This window comes from Triturus cristatus, chromosome 7 (assembly GCF_964204655.1).
Source record: "Triturus cristatus chromosome 7, aTriCri1.1, whole genome shotgun sequence".
NCBI lineage: Eukaryota > Metazoa > Chordata > Amphibia > Caudata > Salamandridae > Triturus > Triturus cristatus.
In genome coordinates, this window is record NC_140590.1 from 378338004 (window position 1) to 378355262 (window position 17259).

The 17259-nt window shown below is 46.7% G+C and overlaps 1 protein-coding gene across 1 annotated transcript in view; it reads left to right on the forward strand.

The window, feature by feature from the left end:
- The window catches only part of MPV17L (MPV17 mitochondrial inner membrane protein like), a 145550-nt gene that overhangs the window by 61744 nt on the left and 66547 nt on the right, over window positions 1–17259 (forward strand). The window lies entirely within an intron of this gene.

Below are 17259 nucleotides of genomic sequence, written 5' to 3' on the forward strand. Positions count from 1 at the left end.
TATTTAAAAGAATACGGTCCATTCCTGCCTTTTCCCCTGCGCTGGTGCCATTTTGTCTGCCTAGCACTAATGCAGGCACCCTTGCGACATGATACAAGGGTGCCTGCGTTGTAAGGTGGACTGTTTTTGTGTATATAGTGCCACCTTCCTGCAAAAAAAACAATCCCCTCAGGCATTTATCGAAAACGAGGAGTAATAAACATATTTCTCTTTGTTACGCCTCACCTGAGGAGGCTTAGGTTTTTGGCGCATTCTCAGGTCTACCACTTCTGGTAAATCTGGGAATGCGCCAAAATCCTGTATGTTACATGGGGACAAACACACAACACCCATGGAATGCCTCCCTGGCGCAGAGTAAGGCAACGCAGGGATTTGCACTGCGCTTCAAGATTTATGAAGCCACTCGGGCATGCAAGGTGGCCTTGCAGGCTTCATAAATCCCATTTTTGAGTTGTCACTCTTGCACCATATTGTGTGGTGCAAGAGCGACACAGTGCGGCTCGTAAATATGCCCCTATCTCTTTCATTCTTGACGCATGATGTAACAGTGAGCGTGGCAAGCAGAAGCCGCATGGAAGCTCAGCTCTTTTTGTGCCTAAGGGTCCAAGAGGACCTTGAGCTGAGCAAGATCCCAGGATCACCCTGTCCGTCGTCGCTCTACAGGAAGGCTGTTTGCTGTAAGGAGCACCCATGGGCTTGTGTCTGTTTTTCACCCCATATAACAGCGAGTGGTCTCCTCTCCTTTCTGTTTGATATTGAACTTAACCAGCGAATACAAAGTGATAACTAAGGCTGAAACCTCACTGTTTGAAATCCACACTATCATATCAAGGCTGCCTCGAAAAATGGTGGGGGTGGGGACATCACCTGTGGAAGACACAAAAGCACCCTAAAGAGAAGTTCAACGTTGTGAAGGTTTGCACAAGTCTATTGTACTTCGAATGGGGAGGTGGCGAAGGGGGAAGAGGAAGAAAGAAAGAGAAGGACGACCCATAGCATCTTAGGCATGTTGTTGCAACACCCACTTCGTGATTGAGTTTGTATCGGTCCAGCAATACTTTTAGGTCTCTTCAGCTGAACCCATTGCTGGAGGAAGCCAGGAAGAAAGAAGCCGGGCATACAGGAGAGCACAAAGAAGCAAATAATTCCATAGGACAGGGAGGTAGCAAAGGATGCAGTAACGAATAAAGGAAACAGGGCAATGGAGAGCACAGAGGAAGTAAGGGATAAAGGAGAGGAAGGACAGAATGCTGGAGGACACACAAGAGTGTAAGCATGCTGCAAGACTTGAAGCAAGCAGAGGACAGTAAGGCATAGAACACAGGATACAGGAGAGTATGGCGAAAGCGAAGGATGCAGAGGGCACAGTGGAAGCCGGGGGTACAGGAGAGCACAGTGAAAGCGAAGGATGCAGAGGGCCCAGTGGAAGCCAGGGGTACAGGAGAGCACACAGGAAGCGCAGGATAATGGAGAGTTTAGAGAGCATAGAGGAAGCACATAAAGGAAGGACAGGGTACTGGAAAGCTCATTGGAATTCAGAATGGATAGAGGAGTTGCAGGTTACTGGAGAGCGTACTGGAAGCAGTAGGTGCTGGAGGGCACAGAAGACGTACAGAATACATAAGAGTTTAGAGGAAAAGCAGGAAAGTAAAAGGAATCAAAACGTGCTGCAAGTCTTGGAGCGAGCAGAAGATGCAGGAGGGCATAGTACAAGCACAGGCTGCTGGAGGGCACAGAGGAAACAAGGGGAAACGGAGAACATAGTGGACCCATAGGATAGCACAAAGGATACAAGGGACACAGGAGGGCCTAGATGAATCACAGCATGGTGTGGGGCTCAGAGGAAGCAAAGCATGCATCAGGACATGGAGGAAACAAAGGATGTAAGAAAGCATACATGGAGCATTGGATAATTGTTAGAACAGCGTGCAGCACGGTGCTGAGGGGTATTGTGTGAGGGAATAGTGGAGAGCATAGATGAAGCACATACTGTAGGAGGGTACAGCGGATGCAAGGGATATAAGAATGCATAGATAAAGTGCACAGAATACTACAGGACACAGATGACGCTAAGGATGGATCACTTCAAGATTTTCTCCCCTTCTATTCCCTCCTTCCCCTCACTCTTTCCTTCCTCCCCCTCCTTCCTTCTTTCTCTCTCCTTTTCCCACCCCCTTTCCTCGCCCTCCTTCCTGCCCTCAAACCTTCCCCCTTCGTCTTTGCTTTCTTTCTCCCCCTTCCTTCTCTACTTCCTTTCTTCCCTCCTTACTTCTGTCTCCCCCTTACTTTGTTCCTTCTTTTCTCACTTACTCCTTGTCCCTCCCCTTTCTTTGTCTTTCTCCCTTTTGTCCTTCCTTTCTTTCTTCCTCCGTCTTCGTCTTCCTTCCTCTGTGTCTCTCTTCCTCCTGCTATCCAGGCCTCTCCTTCCCTAGATTCCTCCTTGTTCTCCGCTTTATCACCTCACTTCTTATTTTGGGTTATTTATGCCCTATTCTTTCAATTCTTTCTTCCTTTCTATCCTTCTTCTTTTGTTGTCTGGCTGCAGACAGCTTCAGCATGGTCCTGTTGTCACCACTGCAAACAGTGCACAACACTCCATGCACCATACTGTTCATGTAGAAAGGTGGACATTCCTCCATAGCATTCGGCTGTTGTAAGTCATTTCGTAGATACCTTTTTATCACTTGTGGGTTGAAGCACTGAGGAGGCTCACATTTATTGAGAAGCATCTCCACAATTCTGTGCTAAATGTCTTTGTTTAATCAAGATTGGATTATAGGAATTCTGTTTATTTATCAGCACCCAGTCAGCCCATAACTCGCCTTCCCTTCGTTCAGAATGCTGCAGCACGGACAGTCTAGTATGGTGATAATCCCTTCTCTATTGGTGCTGCTAAAATATCAAATCTCCGTCTAAATGCTTTCAGTCTTTCTATTTTAGTTCAGCAAAGAGCTCAGTTCATATTGCCTGGGACTACCGAACTTCCCCCTCCCCCGCCCTGTGCATAAACCACATTTACTAATGATGGACATGAGATGGGAGTTGCTTTGGAGGCGGGGGTCGTACAACCCCCGGCCGTATTTATTAAAATATGAAAACAAAATAAAATTGAATTAAACAATATTTACACAATTTACGCTGAAACGTAGCATGACATTTGATTACAATTCATATGCACAGATATCAGATGGCTAACCTTAACATATTTCTAATACATAGTTTTCCTATCCGAATCTAACATCTGGATCATAATCATACATTAATTACTTTCTGCGTATCCTATTTGGGCCTACGGCAAGGTCGCTAACGAGTGTCATCCTTATCAATTAGCCACGCCCTCCCGTAGGAGTGCGCATGCGCAGAGGGCCCGCTTACCGAGAGGGTACTTCCCGCCCCCCCCGGTTACCCCCATACGTTCCCTGAACTCCATTAAAAATGGGGGCTCTTGCACTCTGCGCCATTTAGTGACATCATCATGCCAGTGCGAGGTGGCCAACCAGCCTAAAGAAAGCGTGACTCCCCCCTTTCCCCGCACCCATCCAGCCAACTGGATGTACCGCCCCTGGAGTTATAGGAGAGACCCCTAGTCCCTCCCCCTGGGCAACCCCATCCGAGAATGGCGCCGCCCCCTAAGGACCTTAAATTTACTGCTCACCAGTCATGACCTTACCGCCTGACCAAGGAATAGCAATAAATACGACGATTGATGACCTGTAAACGGGAAAACGCCTAAGGAACAAAACCATACTGTCAACTTCATAACACAATGACCATATTGCTACAGGGGATGGTGGGTGGGCAAACAAAGGTTGGCAGCCTCCTAGAGGCTGAGTGCGGCAGGCCTGGGAGCGCGGGACAAAGAGTCCGCCTCCCGCGCTCCCAGGCCTTTTATCACCACTACTGGGCAAGCTGGTTCTAACCGGCCCGCCCCCTGTCCACCCTTGACCCGGAAGCGCCTTAATCGCTTCCGGGTCAAGGGGGAGCCCCTGCCAGCCAACCCCCGCCGCGGCGCGTCCACGGTGCGTCCACAGTGTCATAATGACGCGGTGGAGCACGCCGCACCCGGGAGAGCAGGCAAGGGGGGGAGGGGGTCGGCGCCCCGCCATACTTGCGGCAGGGCCGATACCGGCCCCGCCTTTCTCTATGGCCTGGGACTAGCGAACTTCCCCCTCCCTGTGCATAAACCACATTTACTAATGATGGACATGAGAGGGGAGTTTCTTTGGAGGCGGGGGTCGTACAACCCCAGCCATATTTATTAAAATATGAAAAAACCCAAAATTGAATTAAACAATATTTACACAATTTACGCAGAAACGTAGCATGACATTTGATTACAACTCATATGCACAGATATCAGATGGCTAACCTTAACATATTTCTAATACATAGTATTTCTATCCGAATCTAACATCTGGATCATAATCATACAATAATTACTTTCTGCGTATCCTATTTGGGCCTACGGCAAGGTCGCTAACCGGTGTCAGATCCTTATCAATTAGCCACGCCCTCCCGTAGGAGTGCGCATGCGCAGAGGGCCCGCTTACCGAGTGGGTACTTTCCCACTCCCCCCGGTTACCCCCATACGTTCCCTGAACTCCATTAAAAATGGGGGCTCATGCACTCTGCGCCATTTAGTGACGTCATCATGCCAGTGCGGGGTGGCCAACCAGCCTAAATAAAGCGTGACTACCCCCTTTCCCCGCACCCATCCAGCCAACCGGATGTACCGCCCCTGGAGTTATAGGAGAGACCCCTTGTCCCTCCCCCTGGGCGACCCAATCCGAGAATGGCGCCACCCCCTAAGGACCTTAAATTTACTGCTCACCAGTCATGACCTTACCGCCACAGGCCAGCGTAGTTGCCCGACTATCTGGCCCCCCCTCCTGTTGCCCTGAAAGGTCATGCCCCGCCCTTACACTCCCTAGCAAAGGTATGGAATTTTCTAACATTATTTCATTACCTAACCTAGTCAAATGGACCCCGTCTTTTAAGAAGCACGATTCTCCCCTGACACACCCATGTGCAATGTTCTGTAACTGAGGGGATCTGAACAGTTTCCCGATTTTATTGTTGACCCTCCTTACCGAGTGATTCAACGCTTTCACAGAATTCCCCCCCCACCCCCCCCCCTCCATTTGAATCTGGGTATCATCTGCGACCAAACTATGGTGCAGCCCTGGCACGCCTTAGCTAACCAATCGACTTCGGAGATTATGTCCTCCATCCAGACCCTTCTGCCCAGTGTTACCAGGTCATTCCCACCTAAATGCAAAATAACTATTGTGGGCGGAGGACTGTGTCTATTCAAAAGACCCGTCACAAAACCCCTAAACTGACTGAGGCAGAGGCCCCCTTTACCATGAAAAGATACTTTGAAACCATCCTGCTCTGCTCTTTGTCTGTAATTACCTGAAAGGAAAACAGATTTCATACGCCGTATATAAGAATGACCAATGACCCACACATTCTGTGTTCCTTTGTCCCGTGGTTGTTACCGCCGTTGAGAAGAATCTTGCTGTTGTGGCGACGGCAGTTTCCCCCCTGCGTGACAGGTTCGAGAAACTGAAAGCAAACAAACAAAACAAGACAGGCATCAGTCCACAATTGTACCCTCACATGTGCAGCCGCACATAGCGCTTATAACTATTAGAAGCCCATCGTCCAATCTTTTTTACACTACTGCTATACAACCCACTAGCCGTTGCCTCTGTGGCAGCCCCTATTCTGAATGAATGAGTCCCAAAGTCCTTTGGATTCAGACCTGCCTTGCCGGTCGCCATGGCCAATACCCTTTTAAACTGGAACATGGTAAGTGGGGTACTGTCCGCATGTAGTAACAATGTCCCACCTACCGCACTACTCCTCTGTCTGAGGTAAGCTTCTAGATGCATCACTGGGCAACATGGATTGCTTTGTGCACTGTGAAGTACCACCACTTCGCCCCGAGCTTCCTGATCGGTTTTAGATTTTTTAATGGTTAGTTGCAAAGCGTCACCCTGTATCTTCACATGCTCCAGGAGGAGCCCACCTTGTACATCCAACTTGTTGCGTGCCACCAGTTCCCCCACCCTGAATGCCCCATAGAAAGCTAATGCAAAGGCAGCTATGAATAGTAATGTCTCCCCTATTGAACTGCAGATGGCGCCCAAGGCCGTTAGCAGAGCAGTCAGCCGCTCCAAACCAATCGGCTGCCTGGTGTCAGGAGCAGTCCCCTGGATGCAACGCCACACCTTCAATGCCTTTCTTACAATTAAACTTTTCGTGGGGTCTTTTGTGTCCCTGATCTGTGCAAAGAAAGAAACCGCTGCTACATGTCGCCGCGGAGCGCCCCTCCCTATTCAAATTGTCTAACTACAAGAGGAATGCCCTCGACTTATGCCAGCTATCCGCCCAGTCCTGCCCCAAAAAAGTGCAGTAAGTCCAAAACGCCCCTTCGTAAGCTTTCCTGGTCCTGGGTGCTAGGCTAGCTGCCACGAGGTTCTGTAGCGGGGGGCACCAATCTGCCAGAGTACTTCTGGGAAGTGTGTTGGTGCTGCCTCTGCAGATGGTAGATGTTCCCTGAAAACCTGCATCTTGAAGCTAGAGAGTGCGTCAGCAGCATTATTCAGCACCCCCGGGACATGTGTAGCCTTAAACTGTATGTTCAGCTTCATACATAACAGCACTATCTCTTTCAACAGGTGGAGAATCATTTTGCACCGTGCTGTCTGTTAGTTGATGCATTCGACCACTGTCATGTTATCTGACCAAAAAATCACCGATTGATTTCGCAGAGGATGGGGCCAAACCGTCAATGCCACCCAAATGGGAAACAGTTCCAAGAAACCTATGTTGGCTGTTAGACCACTCTCGACCCACCAAGCCGGCCACTGTTGCGCCACCCACCGGTTCCCGAGTATGGCACCAAATCCCACACTGCCCGCAGCGTCAGTCCATAAACCCAACTCAGCGGAAGTAGTGGGGGGACCGGGCCACACTACTCTGCCGTTGAAACCCTCCAGAAATGCGATCCAAATCCGCATGTCCTGGCGAACCTCAGACGACAGTCTTGTGTGATGATGTTTTTCGTGCAGGCCTGTCATGGCCTGTGAGATGGAACGTGAGAATGGTCGTGCCATAGGTATTACCCGTAGTGTAAAGTTCAACTGGCCCACTGCCTGTTGCAGCTGGTGTAAGGTTACTTTATCTTTTGACAAACATTTTTGCAGTACTGCTCTAAATTTCATTATTTTTTCTTTAGGTAACCTAAAACATCCTTGTACTGAGTCCAATTCAATGCCTAAAAATTCAATTGTGGTTGCTGGACCCACTGTCTTCCCTGGTGCCAGAGGGACCCCAAATGTACGCATGAGCACGCAAAATTCCTCCAATGCCCCTGCGCATTCCCGGGAGCCCGCCGACCCCAGAAAGAGAAAGTCATCAAGATAATGAATGACAAATTGGTGTCCAGTCCCCTGCCTGAAAACCCATTCCAAAAATGAACAAAATTTTTCAAAGTAAGCACAGGAAACAGAACAACCCATGGGCATGCACCTATCCATGTAGAATTTTCCTTGAAATGAAAAACCTAACAGGTGGTGATCTAAAGGGTGAACCGGCAGCAGCCGGAATGCAGATTCAACATCTGATTTGGCTAGCAAGGCCCCTGGTCCTAAAACCCTTAACATATCCACTGCCTGGTCAAAGGAAGCATATTTTACGCTGCAGAGTTCCTGGTTGATGGCGTCATTTAATGAATTGCCTCTAGGGGCTAATAGATTATGAATCAACCTGAACTCCCCCTCCTCTTTCTTTGGGACCACCCCCAGGGGGAAGCAGACAAAGTTTGGCACAGGGACGAAGTCAAATGGACCCGCTATTCTACCCAGGCGCAATTCCTTATTAATTTTTTGTGCTGCCACCCCTGGGTTTGACCTTACCGACAGCTGATTTTTACACTCTGGTGTCCCTGTGTAGTCCCCAGCTGGGATCCTGAAACCATACAAAAACCCTTCCTATAACATCCTAGCTGTGGCATGATCTATTTAACCAAGGAGTCATAGCAAATACGTCAATGGGTGAATGCGTTACCATTTTTTCTTTTTCCCTATTCTTGTTTCTTCCTCCCTCTATTTCCTGAAAAGGCATTCCCTTTTTTGAGGCATTTCGACTCCGGGTGAGAGGGGTGATTACATATGGGGCATGCATGCCTGAATTTACAAGTGCCTTGGGCTCTGGTGCATGTCTTTCTATTAAAATCCCAGCATACTCCTTTTTGCCCCCCCCCCCCCATTCCCTGTACCCGGGGCCGTGCCCCCGGTTTGTGGGGGCCGAAAGGACTGAGATGGCTGAGAAGTGTGACCCTTGCCCCAATTTTGCCCTGCATTGCCCGGCTGCCCTGGGCCAAACTGATCAAACCATGAGAAAGAATCAACCCGGTCCCATGTCAGTGAAGGGTCAAATTCTTTCGCCTTCCTGAAATTCATGTCGTATTCTTTCCAACCTACGCCACCATATTTATCATGTATCATCGTTACCCTGCTCTGGTAACACGCCATTTCTGCTTGCAGATTAGGCGAACGCTCAGCTATTATGGCCATAAACACAGAGAAAGCCCTTATTCAATTGGTCAGTGTCTCCTCCACCCTGAATCTTGACATTTCTACCCGCCACTCACTGGGAAGCATCCAATCTTTTTGCCTCTTGGCATACTCTATTTCCCTGTTCTCCACAAGTAAAGACAACATATTGACAGACGCACCAGACCATATCAATTCCCTCACTTTGCGTGTTACGTGCCGTGCTAAGTGTTCCCTCCTGGAGGGTAGCACCCCTGCGCCCAACAATGGCAATGCCACCTCCTTACCTATTGCCCCAATTCCCGCTGGCTCCGCCATCTTGTCTTTTCCACTGTCGCTCTCCTGCAGCGCTGGTTGGGGTTGACTGGCCTTATTCGGGCCTGGGCTCGGCACCCCGCACGGGGCAGCCATAATCCTCGCCACCATTCTTTGTGCCTCTGCCAGTGGGTCCCCCCCTACTTCTTTGGCGCCCACGGAAAGTGGTAACATTCCCCCCTTTCCTAACCAAGGAAGGACTGCTGCTATCTGTGAAGCTAACTCCGGCGGGACCTGCCCAACCTCTGCTGCGGCTAAAACTGGGACCGGGGCCCCAGGATTCTGGACCGGAACATTTGGGCATGATGTGGGCACCACCGGGATCACAATTGGTACCACCGGGATAGCTGCTGGAGGCACCGGACTTAGTGCAGGCACAGGCACTGGGGTCACTGGGACATTTGGCACTAAATCAGGAATAACTATAGGGCTCTCCGGTGTAACTGGAAGACCTGAGGGACCCTCCCCATAAGGGGTCTCCCCTAAAGGTTGCCCCGCTTTTGGGTCCTGGCTCTTCCCCTTCTTGTTTCTAACCCGCTTGGGGAGTGCTTCTAGTTCCCCCCCGGGCTTTGGGGGCACTATTGTCCGCTTGGGCCTGCCTGATGGGCCACTCTGGTCATCCACCTTCTGTCTGAGCTCCGCCAGGCTGTGCCCCATTTGCTCTACCTTTCCCCATCTCCTATCCATTGTCGCCATCCTGCGCATCATAGCTTCCAACATATGCTCCATGCGGGAACGCTTGGCCCCCGTTTACCAGACATCTTTTACTTGAGCCATCAAACCAAAAAAGGCTTGGCACCAAGAGGATTCACAATCTTACTTAGGACCTACACTTCTAGTGGGAATACCTATCTCCCCCCAGTCTCTGGTATTACATCCAAATTAATGTAGTCCTAGACCTCTTTAATTTCAGAAAAGACCTGTAAAACATGTAAAATAGCCCTCCACTACCTGACAATCACTCCCCCACAGTAAGCAAGTCAAGAAAAAATCAGAAAAATAAATGTGAAAGTGAGAGGGCACCTCACGTAAGCAACACCAGAGAGGCTACCAGCCGGTTCTCGCCAGTATGCCCACGTTTTATCATCATTGGTTGCCCTCTCACAGGAGTCAGGAAACTAGTGTCCAGTGAAGAAAAAAGAAACGGATCAAGAAAGAAAATTCACTGTTCCCATAGAAAGAAGAAAGAACCCAGTGTATTGCGAAGAACCAGATGTTCCAAGCAATATTTAAAATTGAGTTAGAAACTCACTTACGGTTACCCTCTTTATTCAAACTAGTGAGTCTACTCAAAGTAAAAGCACTCTATGTTGCTAACCTTTATAAGGAAGGCCAACATGTTTCATTGCCACTTATCATTGTTCTGGCAAATTCATCAGGGCATAGGGTTTCAATCACTCGCCTCACTGGACAAATACTTTTGTGTTGCGGAAGGGCTGTTAAAAACAGGAAAGAAAAGAAAAAAGAATAGCCATTTTCTATTCTATTATCAATAAAAACGGACCAACCACATGTATTAATAGTCATAGAAAACTGGTCGGACCAACCATTTGAGTACAGTATATAGTCATTAAAAGGCACTTTTCAGCTGGGTGTGCACCTGTGGAATTGATTGTGATCACGATCACTTATGATAGTGATGGACAGGAACTGTCTGGCGTTTTCTGATGACCAGATTGCCGCTATTTTATCAGGTCCATCCTTGTTTCCAGATTCCTCTTTGACTAATGTAAGCTCAGCAAGGGAGGAGTGGGAGAAACTGAGCAATACCAAGAAGCGTCAGGTGAGAGTGGCCCTTCATGGGTCTCTGATGACAGAGTATCTCTCTTGGAGGATCAGAAGTTCAGACTTGATTGGAGTTTTATTGCTAACAAATGCACGAGAGACTGGCTGATATTAATTATAACACCGCAAAGACATTGAGTGATGAATTATTGGTGGAGATCTTAGAATTAGAAGAAACCCTGAAGAAAGATACAACTATTCCCCTATGTAGATAATAAATATTACCAGCAGGGAAGTGAAGTGGCACCACAGTTCAGTCACCGAGGGAGGGGTTGAAGACAACAACAGAGAAGGACTCCGCAGAACTGGACTTTTGAGAATACCTCTAGTGAAGAGGAAGAGAGTGCACAACCATCTAATCAAGGGGGAGTAAGGTTTGATTCACAGTACAAATCCAACGAAGATCTGGGGGCGTTGCTATGCCCTTTTTTAGGACATACCAACAGGGGCAACAGAGGGGGCGGACAGAGGGGCAGAGGCCGTGCAAGACAAGTTCACATTCAAGGACAGCAATGGCCTATGTTCTCCCCACGGATAACCTGCAGCCGGGGCAGGACCCCGCTTTGAATAACATAGTGATGAATTTGTCTGACTATGTATTAACATCGAGTGAATTGCGAGTCCTTAATAAAGGGCTAGGATATGTCCCTACCCCACGACATGATGCCTTTAAATGTGGGATGGAATTTTTCGAAACTATGAGAAAAATTAAATTGAAAACGTTTTTTGCAAATAGAGAATCAGAACCACAGCCTATTTTTTCAACAAATTTACGACGTTCATCTCAGTTCTGTCCCCCTAGCTCGGTGGTGGGTCCAGAAGTTATAGTGTTTGAACAAAGGGTATTGGAAGAGATCTCCAAATTGGAACAACTTGATCAGCAGGGGTGGTTTTTTAACAATATGAGCCATGAGGATTGGGAGGCAGTGAAGACTCTTCAGAATAATGCTGAAATAACCATAAAGAGTGCCGATAAGGGCGGGGCCATAGTGGCTATGAACACTTCAGATTATGATCATGAAGTGTTGAGACTGCTAGGTGAGCGGAAAAATTATCATCCTCTCCCTAGAGATCCTGTACATGAGTTACAGGATCTGATTACCAAGATGGTGGCGGAAGCAAGGAGTAAGAACTGGATTACGAGTAAAGAGGCAGAGTTTCTAGTTAATAACAAACCCAGAACACCAGCCTTCTATATACTCCCGAAGGTACATAAAGTACAACAGCCGCACCCGGGACGCCCAATAGTTTCGGGTATTTCTTCTATTCTCGAGCCACTTTCTCAATTTGCGGACTTTTTCTTAAGAGAATCAGTCCTGAGACAACAATCATATGTACAGGATATGACAGATATCCTGAATATTTTGAATGATTTGGAATTTGACTCTTCGCAACAGTTCTTGCTCACTATTGACATCGAGTCACTTTATACTAGTGTCCCCCAGGAGGCCACGCTGGTGGCAGCAGCAAGGGCCCTGGGGGAACAGGAATGGTTTTATGACATGCCCCAGTCATTTGTGCTCCAGTGTATTGAGCTTGCCCTCACACGCAATTATTTCTGCTATAAGAATGACCTGTATTTACAGGTGTCAGGAACATCTATGGGCGCAACTTTTGCGCCGAGCCTGGCCTGCATTTAAGTAGGCCAGTTTGAGGAACACTTTCTGTACCAGTCGTCAAACCCCTTCCAGAGACATATTTGCCTCTGGAAAAGGTATATTGACGATGTTCTGTGTATTTGGAAGGGGAATGAGAACACCCTTTTACAATTTCTGAATTGGCTGAATAATCTTGACCCTTGTCTAAAATTCGCCTGGACATTGAGTAATGAGCATGCGGTATATCTAGACCTTGATATTAATGTGCAGGGTAACAAACTGAACTCAATGGTTCACCAAAAAGGGTCCGATAGAAATTCATTGCTTCACTATCAGTCATATCACCCGAGAGCTTTACGGGATAATTTACCGTTAGGCCAATTTTTTAGGTACCGCCGTAATTGCTCTACTCTAGAGACTTTCTCTCAGCAAGCAGAAGAGCTCTCAAGTAAATTGATACAAAGCGCTTACCCTAAAAAGATCATTAACAGAGCATGTAAAAGGGCCAGTAATACTCCACGGAAGGCACTCTTAGAAAGGAACACAAGAGAAGCAGGTGATTGTCTGACTGTGGTGATGACTTATGACCCCCTGGCCTCTAAGATAAGGCAAACGATGAGGAAACATCGGCCATTGCTGTCCACTGCAGATTTTAAAATGCCTCAACCTAGATTTGCGTTTAGGCGTGCAACTAACTTAAAGGATAAGTTAGTGCATTCACAACCACAAGCGAAACAAAGAATTTCATCAGTGCCGGCTGGACATTATCCTTGTGGCAGTTGCTCTGTCTGTAACTTGACGGAGAAGACTAATTGTGTAAACCTAAATAGTGGCAAAAAATGGTATCTGAATACATTTTAAAATTGCAACACAATAAATGTGATCTATAGACTCACTTGTCAGTGTGGGTTACAGTATATTGGCCTTACGACAAGGAAAATAAAGGTACGGATTCAAGAACACTTGAGTACCATCAAAGCCGGGAAACTTACCACCCGTTTGGTACAACACTTTTGTGAATCCAAACATGATCTGCAGGCCCTGAAGTGGGTGGTTTTGGAGAAGGTGTTGGCCAGCAATGATTGTATAGAGAAAGTGTTGGCAACCAAAGAAGCTAGTTGGATTTTCTGCGAAAAAGTGGATCAAATAGGTTTAAATGACCACATTGAGTGGAATAAAGTCAATAGACATTAGGATCTCGGATAATGATGTCAAGAGTTTATTAGATCTGACTGTAGAAACGATCATGAGAAGCGCATTAGTGTATGAGAAGTAACAATGACAAGAAGTCTTCCAGAATGGGTGTAGTCATGTGGGGAGTAAATTGTATATACAATAGGATTATATCTAGGCACTCCTGATTTAATATAAAGGGGGATACACCCCTGTTTGGTGCAAAAAAAGAATGTGGTGCATGAGTGGATTAAAATTAAAAATTATGAATCCGTTTAGGCATACACTTGATAAAACATTTTGCTAATTTTGCGCATTTTTTGCACGTGTTTATGCTGCTGTGCATAATTTGTATTTAGCCTGTTTTGTGGCTGAGGTCTTGATTGAATGCTCCCTGTGTGGATCATTAGACATTTTAAGATGGCCGCCGCTGGTGGGTAAAAGCTCGAAGTATTTTGAGTATTGGCCCCGGAACACGTGAGGCGGAAGTAGAGGGGTGTGGACCAGAAAGGAACGTATTCGTAGCTACAATTCAGTTGCGAAGTGAAGCGGGGATGAGATACGGCCCATTCAGATATTGGTTGCGGTGAGAAAACGCATAAGCGGTTGAAGTGCTGTTTATTTATTTTTTACCAAAGGGCTCTATGTTATCTTGGGCAATGCCGTGGTCAGTTGCGGTGAATATATGCGCAGTGTGAATGAGGACTTGAGACATAGCTGCATCAGAGCCGTCATGGGAAGTGAAAACGTTACCGGCACATTAATATATGGGTGCTGGGTGCTGGCTTTGTGGGGGTTGACAATCGATATATGAACATTGCATTGCTGATGGTTGAATGCGGTATATGATCTTTGAAATATGTAAAAAGGCGATTCAAAATAATTGGTGAGTATTATTGTGGATAGAATAGGGATATCCAGAATATAAAACATACAATATAAAATAGAGCTAGGTACGAATAATGGAGGCGTCTGATAAAGAGTTTAAAACTCCTTTTTTCCACAGGTGGAACACGAGTTAGCGACAGTGCAGTTCTAAAAACCGGGGAAAGAGTGTTCAACACAACCCCGTTTGGTATAGTGGAGGCTGGTATGAATGCCCTCGGCCTCTACATGGTAAATACACTCATTTGAAATGAGTAATTGGTGTGTAATAGATTTGACTATTAATACATCTGGTTGGTCCGTTTTTATTGATAATAGAATAGAAAATGGCTATTCTGTTTTCTTTTCTTTCCTGTTTTTAACAGCCCTTCCGCAACACAAAAGTATTTGTCCAGTGAGGCGAGTGATTGAAACCCTATGCCCTGATGAATATGCCAGAACAATGATAAGTGGCAATGAAACATGTTGGCCTTCCTTATAAAGGTTAGCAACATAGAGTGCTTTTACTTTGTGTAGACTCACTAGTTTGAATAAAGAGGGTAACCGTAAGTGAGTTTCTAACTCAATTTTAAATATTTCTTGGAACATCTGGTTCTTCGCAATACACTGGGTTCTTTCTTCTTTCTATGGGAACAGTGAATTTTCTTTCTTGATCTGTTTCTTTTTTCTTCATTGGACACTAGTTTCCTGACTCCTGTGAGTGGGCAACCAATGATGATAAAACGTGGGCATACTGGCGAGAACCGGCTGGCAGCCTCTCTGGTGTTGCGTACGTGAGGTGCCCTCTCACTTTCACATTTATTTTTTCTGATTTTATCTTGACTTGCTTACTGTGTGGGAGTGATTGTCAGGTAGTGGAGGGCTGTTTTACATGTTTTACAGGTCTTTTTCTGAAATTAAAGAGGCCTAGGACTACATTAATTTGGATGTAATACCAGAGACTGGGGGGAGATAGGTATTCCCACTAGAAGTGTAGGTCCTAAGTAAGATTGTGAATCCTCTTGGTGCCAAGCCTTTTTTGATTTGATGAATGTTGAGAGGAGGGCAGCTTGGCACTTACCCTCTGTAGCTCCATGTTGTGAAGAATCTTTTACTTGAGCCCCAAATTGTCAGATAACCCACGCACTGGTCGGTAACTACCCTGCAAACACAACGCTATTTGTCACCGAACTGGGACCCAACCAGGTCCTTACCTGTACGTTGGGGGTACACAAGCTGGCCGTAAGCACCACGCAACCGGGACCGCACCACACCAGCTAGCCTGGGTGGTAGGCGAGCGAACTCTAGCCCAGCGGCCCACAGAAGCAGTGAAGTGCAGGCCTGCCTCTGTCCCCTTACTGCGACACCCTCTGTCTCGCCTCCTTCTTGTCTAGCGTGACGCGCACCCCCTGAGTATTCCTACGATGAAAATCAAGTTAGCATATGTATTGAACAATTAACAAACCACAGTCTTTGTTAATAAAAACGGGGCTCCCCTGATGCAGTAAATGTCCTCTATGAGGACCGGACTCAAAACTTTTGCTTAGAGACAGCCGCGCTGACTGATGTTTTACTACTTCAAAATAGCGTGTAGCTATCCTGCTACTTGGAAGGATTGCCACAGGCTGCAGTTGATTCATTCTCCATAAGAGACACCAAAGTGAGACTATTCTCACCCTCCATATGAAAAAAGTATGGCCTCGTCGTGATTGACGACAGAAGGAAGTAGCCTGCTTCCATGCATGCGCTCAGAATCGGAACTCGACCCGTCTTGACAGCGCTTTGATTGTGCCATCTTCCACACACGTGGATCCTTACATTGTGCACATTCACGTAATAGCCTGTTCACCACCCACCTCACACTTGGGTTCCCGGCTGGGACCCATATGAGTATCCCTTTCTTATCCTTTGCTCGGTGCCACACCCTCCACACGAGCCGGTCCGTTACCCTTCAGGTGTCCCTACGATCATAGGTCCTGAAGAGACCCTACACTGCACACAGGGTCGAAACGCCATCGACAAGTTGCATAAATGAACCATTGTTCACCAGCACTGATCACTGTATCTAGCGCTGTATACTGTACATATATATGTAAATGGTCGTTTATATGAAGCATTGGAAACCTTTGATATATTTCACATATATGTCACTAATTTTCTAGGTTCCGTTTTTCACTGGAACACCTTTCACTCAGAACTATATGTTCAAATGTATTACTTTGTAACAGTATTTAATTTCAAGGATTATATATATATATTTGATTCAAAAACAAATCAGAGGTGAATTTGCTTCCTTCTCTCTCCAATGTCACTATAACCCAATATACTGCCATTGTGCTCATATACATTGAGATTACTTCATTAAGTGTCCACAGGAGCCTCTGTCTTTTGATAATAAGTTTATTACCCTGGTTCCGCGTGAGTAGGTCTCCCTTGTTCCTGTCCTACAATTCTCATCTGAGGCACGACTTGGGGACGTGACTTGGTGGCCAGCCATCGTCCTACTGGCCCTAGTTTCACAGTGCCTATTCAATATAGCATGCAGGACTTTGATGTTGCAGAGCTCCGAAGATGTCATTGCCTCTAGATAGACGGATTTCATTGTGTGGTGTCTATGGACACATTTTTTATCTTCCTGGTCCTCTAATCTGGTTCTGGAGTTGTATAGGTTTTTACCCAGTTCATGCTTATGAGGTCCTGCCTTCGGTCCCTTATTGCCGGTTCCTTCATTTTGAGAAGGGTGCAAATCAGAAATCAGTGCAGCTTTTGCCGGGCATTTGAAGACAATTGCCTTAGTGATACTGCTGTGTGGTGAAGGCGAAGGCAAGCTGAATGTCCTCTGAAGAGATATTGCTCATTGAGTCTCTTGGGATAAGTTGACAGACTTTTGCGTCTATTACGATCTCAAAGAATGTCCAAAGTATTGGATAGGGTTCACTCTTACAAAGCTCATATTTGAA